Raw genomic sequence first — 13,672 nt, 5'->3', positions numbered from 1 at the left:
TTTCTCTTTCTGACTTACTTCACTCTGTATGACAGACTCTAGGTCTATCCACCTCATTATGAATAGCTCAATTTCGTTTCCTTTTATGGCTGAGTAATATTCCATTGTATATATGTGCCACATCTTCTTTATCCATTCCTCCAATGATGGACACTTAGGTTGTTTCTATCTCCGGGCTATTGTAAATAGAGCTGCAATGAACATTTTGGTACATGACTCTTTTTGAATTATGGTTTTCTCAGGGTATATGCCCAGTAGTGGGATTGCTGGGTCATATGGTGGTCCTATTTGTAGATTTTTAAGGAACCTCCATACTGTTCTCCACAGTGGCTGTATCAATTTACATTCCCACCAACAGTGCAAGAGGCTTCCCTTTTCTCCACACCCTCTCCAGCATTTATTGTTTTTAGATTTTTTGATGATGGCCATTCTGACTGGTGTGAGATGATGTCACATTGTAGTTTTGATTTGCATTTATCTAATGATTAATGATGTTGAGCATTCTTTCATGTGTTTGTTGGCAGTCTATATCTTCTTTGGAGAAATGTCTATTTAGGTCTTCTGCCCATTTTTGGATTGGGTTGTTTGTTTTTTTTGTTATTGAGCTGCATGAGCTGCTTATAAATTTTGGAGATTAATCCTTTGTCAGTTGCTTCATTTGCAAATATTTTCTCCCATTCTGAGGGCTGGCTTTTGGTCTTGTTTATGGTTTCCTTTGCTGTGCAAAAGCTTTGAAGTTTCATTAGGTCCCATTTGTTTATTTTTGTTTTTATTTCCATTTCTCTAGGAGGTGGGTCAAAAAGGATCTTGCTGTGATTTATTTCATAGAGTGTTCTGCCTATGTTTTCCTCTATGAGTTTGAGAGTTTATGGCCTTACATTTAGGTCTTAAATCCATTTTGAGCTTATTTTTGTGTATGGTGTTAGGGAGTGATCTAATCTCATACTTTTACAAGTACCTGTCCAGTTTTCCCAGTATCACTTACTGAAGAGGCTGTCCTTTCTCCACTGTACATTCCTGCCTCCATTATCAAAGATAAGGTGATCATATGTGCATGGATTTATCTCTGGGCTTTCTATCCTGTTCCATTGATCTATCATTCTGTTTCTGTACCAGTACCATACTGTCTTGATTACTGTAGCTTTGTAGTATAGTCTGAAGTCAGGGAGCCTGATTCCTCCAGCTCCGTTTCTCATTCTCAAGATTGCTTTGGCTCTTCGGGGTCTTTTGTGTTTCCATACAAATTGCGAAATTTTTTGTTCTAGTTCTGTGAAAAATGCCAGTAGTAGTTTGATACAGATTGCATTGAATCTGTAGATTGCTTTGGGTAGTAGAGTCATTTTCACAATGTTGATTCTTCCAATCCAAGAACATGGTATATTTCTCCATCTATTTGTATCATCTTTAATTTCTTTCATCAGTGTCTTATAATTTTCTGCATACAGGTCTTTTGTCTCCTTAGGTAGGTTTATTCCTAGATATTTTATTCTTTTTGTTGCAATGGTAAATGGGAGTGTTTTCTTAATTTCACTTTCAGACTTTTCATCATTAGTGTATAGGAATGCCAGAGATTTCTGTGCATTAATTTTTTATCCTGCTACTTTACCAAATTCATTGATTAGCTCTAGTAGTTTTCTGGTAGCATCTTTAGGATTCTCTATGCATAGTATCATGTCATCTGCAAACAGTGACAGCTTTACTTCTTCTTTTCCGATTTGGATTCATTTTATTTACTTTTCTTCTCTGATGGCTATGGCTAAAACTTCCAAAACTATGTTGAATAAGAGTGGTGAGAGTGGGCAACCTTGTCTTGTTCCTGATCTTAGTGGAAATGCTTTCAGTTTTTCACCATTAAGGATGATGTTGGCTGTGGGTTTGTCATATATGGCCTTTATTATATTGAGGAAAGTTCCCTCTATGCCTACTTTCTGGAGGGTTTTTGTCATAAATGGGTTTTGAATTTTGTTGAAAGCTTTCTCTGCATCTATTGAGATGATCATATGGTTTTTCTACTTCAATTTGTTAATATGGTGTATCACGTTGATTGATTTGCATATATTTAAAAATCCTTGCATTCCTGGAATAAACCCCACTTGATCATGGTGTATGATCCATTTAATGTGCTGTTGTATTCTGTTTGCTAGTATTTTGTTGAGGATTTTTGCATCTATGTTCATCAGTGATATTGGCCTGTAGTTTTCTTTCTTTGTGACATCCTTGTCTGGTTTTGGTATCAGTGTGACGGTGGCCTTGTAAAATGAGTTTGGGAGTGTTCCTCCCTCTGCTATATTTTGGAAGAGTTTGAGAAGGATAGGTGTTAGCTCTTCTCTAAATGTTTGATAGAATTCACCTGTGAAGCCATCTGGTCCTGGGCTTTTGTTTGTTGAAATATTTTTAATCACAGTTTCAATTTCAGTGCTTGTGATTGGTCTGGTCATATTTTCTATTTCTTCCTGATTCAGTCTTGGCAGTTTGTGCATTTCTAAGAATTTGTCCATTTCTTCCAGGTTTTCCATTTTATTGGCATAGAGTTGCTTGCAGTAATCTCTCATGATGTTTTGTATTTCCGCAGTGTCAGCTGTTACTTGTCCTTTTTCACTTCTAATTCTATTGATTTGAGTCTTCTCCCTTTTTTTTTTTTTGATGAGTCTGGCTAATGGTTTATCAATTTTGTTTATCTTCTCAAAGAACCAGCTTTTAGTTTTATTGATCTTTGCTATCGTTTCCTTCATTTCTTTTTCATTTATTTCTCATCTGATTTTTATGATTTCTTTCCTTCTGCTAACTTTGGGGTTTTTTTGTTCTTCTTTCTTTAATTGCTTTAGGTGCAAGGTTAGGTTGTTTATTCGAGATGTTTCCTGTTTCTTAGGGTAGGATTGTATTGCTATAAACCTCCCTCTTAGAACTGCTTTTGCTGCATCCCATAGATTTTGGGTCGTTGTGTCTCCATTGTCATTTGTTTCTAGGTATTTTTTAATTTCCTCTTTGATTTCTTCAGTGATCACTTCATTATTAAGTAGTGTATTGTTTATCCTCCATGTGTGTATTTTTTCAAATCTTTTCCTGTAATTGATATCTAGTCTCATAGTGTTGTGGTCGGAAAAGATACTTGATACAATTTCAATTTTCTTAAATTTACCAAGGCTTGATTTGTGACCCAAGATATGATCTATCCTGGAGAATGTTCCATGAGCACTTGAGAAGAATGTGTATTCTGGGTTTTTTTGGATGGAATGTCCTATAAATATCAATTAAGTCCATCTTGTTTAATGTATCATTTAAAGCTTGTGTTTCCTTATTTATTTTCATTTTGGATGATCTGTCCATTGCTGAAAGTGGTGTGTTAAAGTTCCCTACTATGAATGTGTTACTGTCGATTTCCCCTTTTATGTCTGTTAGTATTTGCCTTATATATTGAGGTGCTTCTATGTTGGGTGCATAAATATTTACAATTGTTATATCTTCTTCTTGGATCGATCCCTTGATCATTATGTAGTGTCTTTCTTTGTCTCTTCTAATAGTCTTTATTTTAAAGTCTATTTTGTCTGATATGAGAATTGCTACTCCAGCTTTCTTTTGTTTACCATTTGCATGAAATATCTTTTTCCATCCCCTTACTTTCAGTCTGTATGTGTCTCTAGGTCTGTAGTAGATCTCTTGTAGACAGCAAATATATGGGTCTTGTTTTTGTATCAATTTATCCAATCTGTGTCTTTTGGTGTGAGCATTTAGTCCATTTACATTTAAGGTAATTATCAATATATATGTTCCTATTCCCATTTTCTTAATTGTTTTGGTTTTGTTATTGTAGGTCTTTTCCTTCTCTTGCATTTCTTGCCTAGAGAAGTTCCTTTTGCCATCGTTGTAAAGCTGGTTTGATGGTGCTGAACTCTCTCAGCTTTTGCTTGTCTGTAAAGATTTTAATTCCTCCATCAAATCTGAATGAGATCCTTGCTGGGTAGAGTAATCTTGGTTGCAGGTTTTTCTCCTTCATCAATTTAAATATGTCCTGCCAGTCCCTTCTGTCTTTCAGAGTTTCTGCTGAAAGGTCAGCTGTTAACCTTATGGGGATTCCCTTGTGTGTTATTTGTTGTTTTTCCCTTGCTGATTTTAATATGTTTTCTTTGTATTTAATTTTTGACAGTTTGATTAATATTTGTCTTGGCATATTTCTCCTTGTATTTATCCTCTATGGGACTCTCTGTGCTTCCTGGACTTGATTAACTATTTCCTTTCCTGTATTAGGGAAATTTTCAGCTATAATCTCTTCAAATATTTTCTCAGTCCCTTTCTTTTTGTCTTTTTCTTCTGGAACCCCTATAATTCGAATGTTGGTGCATTTAATGTTGTCCCAGAGGTCTCTGAGACTGTCCTAAGTTCTTTTCATTCTTTTTTCTTTATTCTGCTCTGCAGTAGTTATTTCCACTATTTTATCTTCCAGGTCACCTATCCGTTCTTCTGCCTCAGTTATTCTGCTATTGATCCCATCTAGAGTATTTTTAATTTCATTTATTGTGTTGTTCATTGTTGTTTGTTTCACCTTTAGTTCTTCTAGGTCCTTGTTAAATGTTTCTTGCATTTTGTCTATTCTATTTCCAAGATTTTGGATCATCTTTACTATCATTTTTCTGAATTATTTTTCAGTTAGACTGCCCATTTCTTCTTCATTTGTTAGGTCTGGTGGGTTTTTATCTTGCTTCTTCATCTGCTGTGTGTTTTTCTGTCTTCTCATTTTGCTTGTCGTACTGTTTGGGGTCTCCTTTTTGCAGGCTGCAGGTTCGTAGTTCCCACTGTTTTTGATGTCTGTCCCCAGTGGCTAAGGTTTTTTCAGTGGGTTGTGTAGGCTTCCTGGTGGCGGGGACTAGTGCCTGTGTTCTGATGAATGAGGCTGGATCTTGTCTTTCTGGTGGGCAGGTCTACGTCTGGTGGTGTGTTTTGGATGTCTGTTGACTTATTATGATTTTAGGCAGCCTCTCTGCTAATGGGTGGGGTTGTGTTCCTGTCTTTCTAGTTGTTTGGCATAGGATGTCCAGCACTGTAGCTTGCTGGTCGTTAAGTGAAGCTGGGTGCTGGTGTTGAGATGGAGATCTCTGGGAGATTTTCGCCGTTTGATATTATGTGGAGCTGGGAGGTCTCTTGTGGACCATTGTCCTGAAGTTGACTCTGCCACCTCAGAGGCACAGCACTGGCTCCTGGCTGCAGCACCAAGAGCCTTTCATCCACATGGCTAACATGGGAAAGGAAACAGTTACCAAAGTCCAAGAAGTGCAGAGAGTCCCTTCTCACAGTTCTCGGGGCTGGACGTCCAGAATCAAGTCCAGCAGATCCACTGTCCGATGAGCTCTCATCCTCATCTTCCTGCTGAGCCCTCACCTTGTTTCCTCTGTGCTGAGTCTAGTCCACCAGCCTCCAGGGCACCGTGTGCAAGTGCCTCGCAAACCGCCAACACCTCAGACCAGGTTTCCTGGTGCAAAACTGCAGCGCCGACAGCTCGGCTCAGGGCCGTGTCCTGTGTTAGGTTTTAAACCATCCTAAAATCTTCCTCGAGTTAATCCTTCATTCCCATTAAAATACTCTCATTAGCATTAATAAATAACTCATGAGAAATTGACATGCAATTCTAATGCCTACATACCAATCATGAGTGAGTGTCTGACATTGCACCTTGGTTACAAAACACTTACTGTTTACCTTTCATTCACAGCCCATGAGGCAACCCAATGCTTCTTTAATCTACTTTTCTACTTTATAATTTTTTTTAATGGGTCTAGGCTTTGAAAGAGAAATACTGAGTGGCACCTCTTACAATACTGCTAACCATCAGTGAATTAGAACTAGGTGTGTTGTTCCGGTGCCGACGTGTTTACCTGCTTGTACCCACAGGACACTGTAGAGTTTCTGGGTGAATCACCCCATTGCCTTTTCCAAAGCTTTGGGGGATGATTGAAAGTGTCCTCTGCCTTCAGGCACATGGCAGAGGGAGGCCGTTGTCTCTGGGGACAAGTCATGGTTTTTCTTTCATCGTCTTCCCCAGACTTAGGTGTTCCAATTTATCCTTTTCATGAGTTTTTTATCCCATTATTGGTTGTCATTTCTGTCACTTCCTCCTTGTTGTCACAGCACAAATGGAAGCTCACCAGTCACCGGGGATCTTTTTGTGTCTCCTGTCACCTGGGGTCCGTACTTAACAGACTTTAAATGATTAATTTTCTGTTTTCAGTCATAAAGGAGGACAAGAGAGTGCTTAGTCACCTTGTAAACCAAGGTCCAAAGATTATTTTTACAGTCATTTTTTAAAAATTTGTGGTAAAATATGCATGACATAAAATTTACCATTTTAACCATTTTCAAGTCTTCAGTTTAGTGACATTAACTGCATTCACATCATTGTGGAACCATCAACCACCATCCATCTCCAGAACTTTTTCATCTTCCAAAACTGAAACTCTCTCCCCATTAAACACTAATTCCTTCCCCCAGCCCCTGGCACCCACCATTCTACTTCATGAATTTGACTATTCTGGGTCCCTCATATAAATGGAATCATACAGTCCTTTTGTGGCTGGCTTAGCTCACTTAACATATTATCCTCAAGGTTCATCCAATGTTGCAGCATGTGTTATTTGTATATACCATATTTTATATATTCATCCATTAATGGGCATTTAGGTTATTTCCATCTTTTGGCTAATGTAAATGATGCTATTATGAATATGGGTTATTTTCACAGACATCTTGACCAGAAATAAAATATGTCTGCTCCAACTACCATTCCCAGGACACAAAGTCCCCCTTCAACCCTCATTGCTGACTGAGCAATAATAGCAACAAGACAGAGGCCATGTGGAAGATGGACTTAATTCAACTTTTCTCTCCCTCCCTTTCTTCCTTCTTTCTGTCTACCAACCACCTATAGTCCAAGGCACTGAGCTGGGCACCATGGTGCAGAAATAAACATGACAGCACCCTGTGTCATGTACTCCCAGGCCAGAAGGAGAACCCCACATGTACTGTGGGGCTGGTGGGCCTACGGGGTGAGGCTGAGTCCTACAGAAAATATACAGCCTGACTCAGGGCAGATCTGGAAAGACTTGATCCAGGACCTTGACAGACAGATTTAGAAGCAATATAAGGCAGAAAACAAGAATGTGGCATTGGCACAGTACAACTTGTTCCAAGTGGCTGAAGCACCAAGAAGGTATGTAGAAAGACTGACCCAGTTAGAAAGGGAAGGTGAGGCACATGAGGAATGACCTTGGAAAGAAACCTGACCAAGCATGATCAAATCATTAAAATACTTTTTACTTTATAGCAAACCTATATTGAAGTAAATGTTGAAGCCCTAAAGATAATAGAGAAGCAGCTATGACATCACAACCCAGTTAAGTTTTAAAAAGCCATCATAACATGACAACAAATGCAGTGTTGTACCCTGAGTTGGATCCTGGAACTGAAAGAGGATATTAATAGAAAAACTGGTGAAATCCAAATAAAATCCACAGTCTAGTTAATAGTAATGTACCAATGTCAGTTTCTTCGTTTTGACAACTGTACCATTGATAATGAAAGATATTAATGATGAGGGGAAGTCAGTGAAGGGTATATGAAAATTCTAATATTTTTGTAACTTTTCTGTTAAATCTAATTTTTTTTTTCAAAATAAACTTTATTAAAAAATTGAAGTTCCAGAAGTTCAAAATCTTATCCTTTCCCTGAATCTCTTTTCCCTTTTCCTGTGCATATTCATTTTTATATCTGTAAAGAAAGATACTAAATAGATTTACTATAATCAGCAGTTTTAGTTAACATTGCTCATGCTTATGTTTCTCCATTTTGTTTCAGTCTCTTTATTTCTTGTCTCTCTCTCCCTCATCCTTTTAACACCATCATGGAACAGGTGTTACACACTTTTCAGCATGCCCTGTACCTCATATACAAATGTGTAAACACATGTACGTCAATGGCAAATGTCTGTCTTTGATGAGTTTTATCATAAAGGAATCGTAAGGTAGATGATAGATAGATAATCTGTGCATCTTCTTTCCTTACTTCACAGCATAGACATCCCTACAATTCAATAGATGTGGATCTAATTCAAAATGTTTAATAGCCAAATAACATTCCATGTAATGTATGTTGCCATTTTATCCAAACATTTTGCTTTAGGTTAACTTCTGGTTTTGTGCTGCGATATGAATCATTATACATGTTACATTAGAATGGATGTCCCGTCTTTCTTGAGGCAGGGTTTCCTAACCACCATGGTTCCAGGACTGACCCTCAGAACCCACCCTAGGGAGGGAGCAAGGCCTGACTCTTTCCTTCTGGCACATTCCCTGTGTGGCTTCGGTCTCCCGGGGTGGACAGGTTGGAGGGGCAATGCCTTACCTTATTCTTATCTCACTGGTGGTGTTTTAGCTGGACATTGGTGCCACTTAGATGACATAAAGTATAGTCACATGGCTGTGCAAGCATCACCACCACTCATCTGCAGAACTTTTTCATCTTCCCAAACTGAAACTATGTATCCATTAAACAACTATCCATTCCACCTACCCCAGCCCTGGCACCCTCCTTTCTCCCCTCTATTTCTGTTTGTTTGATCTGAATCTTTATTTTTGGGAGTTCCTGCGGGTTCTCAGAAGATGGCCCTATGTCCCTAGGACACTAGTAGAGTCAAGGACAACATGGGGCCGTCCCTACCTGTTGGGCACCGTCTCCCAAGATATGTCTCGTGGGCTCACTGCCTTGATTTCCGTCTGCTCTCAGGAGCCACGCTACTCAGCCTCTACCCTTCTGCCCTCAGAACATTCTTAGCCAGTTCCTGACTCTCAGATTTCACCAAGCCAGGGTTAGACAACAGCTCGGGAGTGCACACACCCAGTTTTCCAGGGATTCTCTCAAATCATGCTGATTTGGCAGGTGCTGAGGAAAACAGCCCCTGCAAAGGCAAAGCACTCTGCCACTTCTTCAAAGAGACTTTCCCTCACCCTCCTCACCACACTGGCCTTCCCTTCCGGCTCCATCCCAGGACACAGACAGGTTCTGATGCCTCCTTGGCAGGTTTCCTTGGAAAGTTTGCCCTCTTTTAGAAGGTATGAGCCCTCTGTTCTCAGGGCAGCCTGAAATCGGAGGTGTCTTCATGACAGTCTGCTGCACAGGGCTACACTTTCCCTTATGGATATAAAATGAAGATTCCAAGAGTCGAGGCAGAGTGTGGGGCTGGGTGCACAGTAGGGAGGTGACAGACTCTCTCTTTGGCCAAATTTTACTCAGGATTTTCTGAGTAAAAATATTATTTTAAAAAAATTTTAAAAATTTAATTTTAAAAATTTAATTTTAAAAATTAAAAAGAAATAATTTTTTTAAAAAAATTTTCTTTTAAGTGAAGCCTCCACTTGGGGACTCTGCATTGTCGAATTTTGGCAAGCATTCTGAGGAGTCTGTTTAGCCATCCCTCCTCCCCATCCTCCATATCTGATCACACTCAATATCTGATCACGTTTCTCATCCTCCACCACCTCTCCCACAACCCCTTGGTGATGTCCAATCACCTTGGCCTGCTTTAAGCAGGAATCCTGTTTAGGATGGTTTAGCCAGAATCCACCTTCATCCCCAATGATTTTCGTAGTGATTTTTTTATCCACTGACCCCCATCCTCCTCTCTGACCATAAATCCCCCCTTGCCCATACTGTATTCAGAGTGGAATCTGATGTCTCTCCCACACTAGGAAACCCCATTGCCCCTGCCTTGAATAAAATGGATCTTACAGTTCTTTAACAAGTGTCAGGAATAAGATTTTATGCTTTGTGTGTGTGTGTGTGTGTGTGGTATGCGGGCCTCTCACTGTTGTGACCTCTCCCGTTGCGGAGCACAGGCTCCAGACGCGCAGGCTCAGTGGCCATGGCTCACGGGCCCAGCCGCTCCGCGGCATGTGGGATCTTCCCAGACAGGGGCACGATCCCATGTCCCCTGCATCGGCAGGCGGACTCTCAACCACTGCGCCACCAGGGAAGCCCAGATTTTATGTTTTTAATGAAATATAGTTGACATACAGTACTATGTGAATCTCAGGTGTACTACAACATGATTTGACATTTGCATAGGTTATGAGGTGGTCACCACGATAAATCTAGTAACCATCTGTCCCCATACAAAGTTATTACATATTGTTGAACATATTCCTTACACTGTGTATTGTATCCCCATGACTTATTTATCATATAACTAGAGATTGATACCTACTGTGACCAAACCCCCAAACCTCTCCCTCATGGTGACCATCTGTTCTCTGTATCTATGAGTCTCTTTCTGTTGTTTTGTTTATTTTGTATTAGATTCCACATATAAGTGAGATCATGCAGTATTTGTCTTTCTCTGGCTGACATACTTCACTTAGCATAATACCAATTCGATCCATCAATTTTGTTGCAAAGGCAAGATTCTTTTTTATGGCTGAGTAATAGTCCATTACGTCTGTGTGTGTGTGTGTATACACATCTCACATATTCTTTATCCATTCATCTGTTGATGGACACCTAGGTTGCTTCCATATCTTGGCTATTGTAAATAATTCTGCTCTGAACATTGACATGCATATACCTTTTCAAATTAGTGCTTTCATTTTCTTCAGGTAAAAACCCAGAAGTGAAATTGCTGGATCATATGGTAGTTCTACCCTTAATTTTTTGAGGAAACTCCACACTGTTTTCCATAGTGTCTGCATGAATTTACTTTCCCATCAAGAGTACAAAAGCATTCCCTCTTCTCCTCATCCTTGACAACACTTGTTATTTGTTGATGATAGCCTTTCTGACAGGTGTGAGGTGGTTTCTCATTGTGGTTTTCATTTGCATTTCCCTGATGATTAGCAATGTTGAGCATCTTTTCATGTGTCTGTTGGTCGTCTATATGTCTTCTCTGGAAGAATGTCTGTTTAGCTCCTCTGCCCATTTTTAGATCAAATTATTTTGTTTTTTTTTTTTTTATTTTGAGTTGTATGAGTTATTTATATATTTTGGATTTTAAACTCTTATTGAATATGTCATTTACAAATAGCTTCTCCCATTCAGTAGGCTGCATTTACATTCTGTTGATAGTTTCCTCTACTGGGCAAAAGTGTTTTACTTTGAAGTAGTCCTATTTATTTTTGCTTTAATTTCTCATGCCTGGCGAGACAAATTCAAAGAAATATATTGCTAAGATCAATATCAAATAGTATACTCCTTATATTTTCTTCTAGGAGATTTATGTCAGGAATTACATTTAAGTCTTTAATTGATTTTTAGTTTATTTTTGTATATAGTGTGAGAAAGTAGCCTTGTTTGATTCTTTTGCATGTAGCTGTCCTTTTCTCCATTACATATTCTTGCCCCCATTGCTGTAGATTAATTGGCCATGTAAGTGTGGGTTTATTTCTGGACTCTCTATTCTGTTCCATTGATCTATGTGCCTGTTTTTTATGCCAGTACCACACTGTTTTGATTATTGCAGCTTTGAGTATAGTTTGAAATCCAGGTGTGTGACACTTCCAGCTTTGTTCTTCTTTCTCAAGATTGTTTTGGCTATTTGAAGTCTTTTATTTCTGTACAAATTTTAGAATTATTTGTTATACTTCTGTGAAAAAAATGCCATGGGTATTTTGATAGGAATTGCATTGAATCTGTAGTTTGTGTTTGGTAGTATGCTCATTTTAACAATATTAATTCTTCCACTCCATGAGTATGGTAAATTTTTCTTTTTCCATGTGTCATCTTCAATCTCTTTCAACAATGTCTTATAATTTTCTGAGTTCAAGCCTTTTACCTCGTTGGTTAGGTTTATTCCTAGGTATTTTTTTTCTTTTTGGTGCCATTGTAAACAATATTGTTTTCTTAATTTCTCTTTCTGATAGTTTATTGTTAGTGTATAGAAACACAACAGATTTCTATATATTAATTATGTATCCTGAAACTTTTCTGAATTCATTTATCAGTTCTCATAGTTTTTTTGGTGGCATCTTTAGAACTTTCTATATGTAGTATCATGTCATCTGCAAATAATGATAGTCTTACTTCTTTTCCAATTTAGATTCCTTTTATGTTTTTTTCTTGTCTGATTACTGTGGCTAGGAATTCCAATACTATGTAGAATAAAAGTGACAAGAGTAGGCCATCCTTGTTTTGTTCCTGATCTTAGAGGAATTGCTTTCAACTTTTCATCATCAAGTATGACATTGACTGTTTGTATGACATAGGTTTGTCACATATGGTCTTTATTATGTTAGGGTATGTTCCCTCTATATTCACTTGGTTGAAAATTTTTGTCATAAATGAATGTTGAATTTTGACAAATGCTTTTTCTGCCTCTATTGGAATGATCATATGATTATTATTTTTCAATTTGTTAGCATGGTGTATCAAGTTTTGCAGATATTGAATCATCCTTATATGACTGATTTGTAGATATTGAACCATCCTTATATCCCTAGGATAAATTCTACTTGATCATGGCATATGATCTTTTAATGTATTGTTGAATTTTGTTGGCTGACATTTTGTTAAGAATTTTTGCATCTATGTTTATTAGGGATATTGGCCTATAATTTTCTTCTTTTTTGTGATGCTTTCATCTGGTTTTGGTATCATGGTGAATATAGTTTAGTGGGATGAGTTCATAAGCTCTCCCTTCTCTTCAATTTTTTGGAATAGTTTGAGAAGAATAGGTATAAACTCTTTAAATGTTTGGTAGAATTCACCTGAGACCAATCTGGTCCTAGACTTTTGTTTGTTGAGGTTTTTTTCTAGTACTGATTCAGTTTCATTACTGGCAATCCATCTGTTCATATTTTCTATTTCTTCTGATTCTGCCTTGGAATATTGTAGATTTCTAGGAATTTATCCATTTCTTCTAGGTTTCTATTTTATTGGTATATAATTGTATTAATCTCTTATGAATCTTTGTATTTCTCTGGTGTTGGTTGCTAATTTCTCTCTTTTAATTTCTGATTTTATTGATTTGGGCCTCCTCTCTTTTTTTCTCGATGCGCTTGGCTAAAGGTTTATCAGTTTTATCTTTTCAAAGAATTAGCTCTTAGTTTCATTGATTGTTTCTGTTGTTTCTTTAGTCTCTATTTCATTTATTTTTCACTCTAATCTCCATTATTTCTTTCCTTCTACCAATTTGGGTTTTATTTATTCTTCTTTTTCTGTTTCCCTTAGATGTAAAATTAGGTTTTTATTTCAGTTTTTTTCTTGTTTCCCGAGATAAGCTTGTATCACTATAAACTTCCCTCTTAGAACTGCTTTTCTGCATCCCATAGATTTTTGAATCCTTGTATTCCATTTTCATTTGTCTCCCAATATTTTTTTATTTTCTCTTTGATTTCTTTAGTGACACATTGGTTGTTTAGTAGCATATTGTTTAGTCTCCACATGTTTGTGGTTTTTTGCAGTTTTTTTTCCTTGTAGCTGATTTCTAGTCTTATACCATTGTGGTTGGAAAAGATGCTTGACATGATTTCAATTTCTTACATTTATTGAGACTTGTTTCATGGTCTAGCATGGGCTAGCATGTGATCAATCCTGGAGAATGTTCCATGTGCACTGGAAAGGAGTATGCATTCTGCTGCTTTTGGATGGAAAGTTCTCTCTCTCTCTCTCTCTCTCTCCCTCTCTCTCTCTCTCTCTCTAT

The 13,672-nt window shown here is 37.8% G+C and overlaps 1 long non-coding RNA gene across 1 annotated transcript in view; it reads left to right on the top strand.

Annotated features, from left to right (window-relative positions):
- The window catches only part of LOC113612234 (uncharacterized), a 96,136-nt gene that overhangs the window by 670 nt on the left and 81,794 nt on the right, over positions 1–13,672 (top strand). The gene's annotated exons all lie outside the window — the stretch shown is intronic.

Source organism: Aethalodelphis obliquidens, unplaced genomic scaffold (genome assembly GCF_003676395.1).
Source record: "Aethalodelphis obliquidens isolate GAN/ISIS:26980383/991018 unplaced genomic scaffold, ASM367639v1 scaffold74, whole genome shotgun sequence".
NCBI lineage: Eukaryota > Metazoa > Chordata > Mammalia > Artiodactyla > Delphinidae > Aethalodelphis > Aethalodelphis obliquidens.
The sequence above is the reverse complement of the archived record's forward strand: the minus strand, read 5'-3'. Positions and strand labels throughout refer to the sequence as shown.